At 43.6% G+C, this 665-nt stretch overlaps 1 pseudogene; it reads right to left on the reverse strand.

Moving 5' to 3' along the window:
- Nucleotides 1-298: 298 nt before the first annotated feature.
- On the reverse strand, nt 299-398 carry LOC127679477 (uncharacterized; annotated as a pseudogene).
- Between the last annotated feature and the right edge of the window lie 267 nt (nt 399-665).

Below are 665 nucleotides of genomic sequence, written 5' to 3' on the forward strand. Positions count from 1 at the left end.
GGCTCCCCCCCAACAGCCCAGGGGTTATATTTGCGCACCTCAGTCTGTCTGATTTTCTGGTGCCCGAGATCCAAGAAGGTGGAGAGACTCTCATAACTTCTGTGTGGTGAAAGGCGCAGTAAATCTGCCACCGCTTGCACCCGGCTGGCCAGAGAAGGTCAGTGGTAGCGGGTGCAAGGCCTGCCTGGTCCGTCACCTTGATTCCACTGCTGATGGCCCTTCCTCTGGACCAGCTGCTGCTGCTGCTGCCGCTGCCACTGCTGCAGCCACCACCCAAGATCCAAGTTTGATCTTCTTATAAAATATGGAACTCTTCACGTGTGTCATCTTTGCTCAGAGCTATGCTAATCTTCTCTATATCATTCTAATTTTAGTATATGTGCTGCCGAAGCAAGCACAATTATTGGTGATTTGAGGCCTTAAAATAATTTCTAAAGTTTTTTCTATTCAATTTATTTTTATATATTGGGATAATAGCATTTACTTGTGTAATAATTTGTATGTTAAGAATATATTTTTTAGACATTCTCACTATGTAGGCCAGAGTCTCAAACTTTCTCTGTAGTCCAAGCTGACATCCTCTACTGCCCCCAGATATTAATGGCATGTACCATCATACCACCAAAAGCATCAGTATTTATTGTATTTTTGATCTTGCTACATGA

Source organism: Apodemus sylvaticus, chromosome 2 (assembly GCF_947179515.1).
Source record: "Apodemus sylvaticus chromosome 2, mApoSyl1.1, whole genome shotgun sequence".
NCBI lineage: Eukaryota > Metazoa > Chordata > Mammalia > Rodentia > Muridae > Apodemus > Apodemus sylvaticus.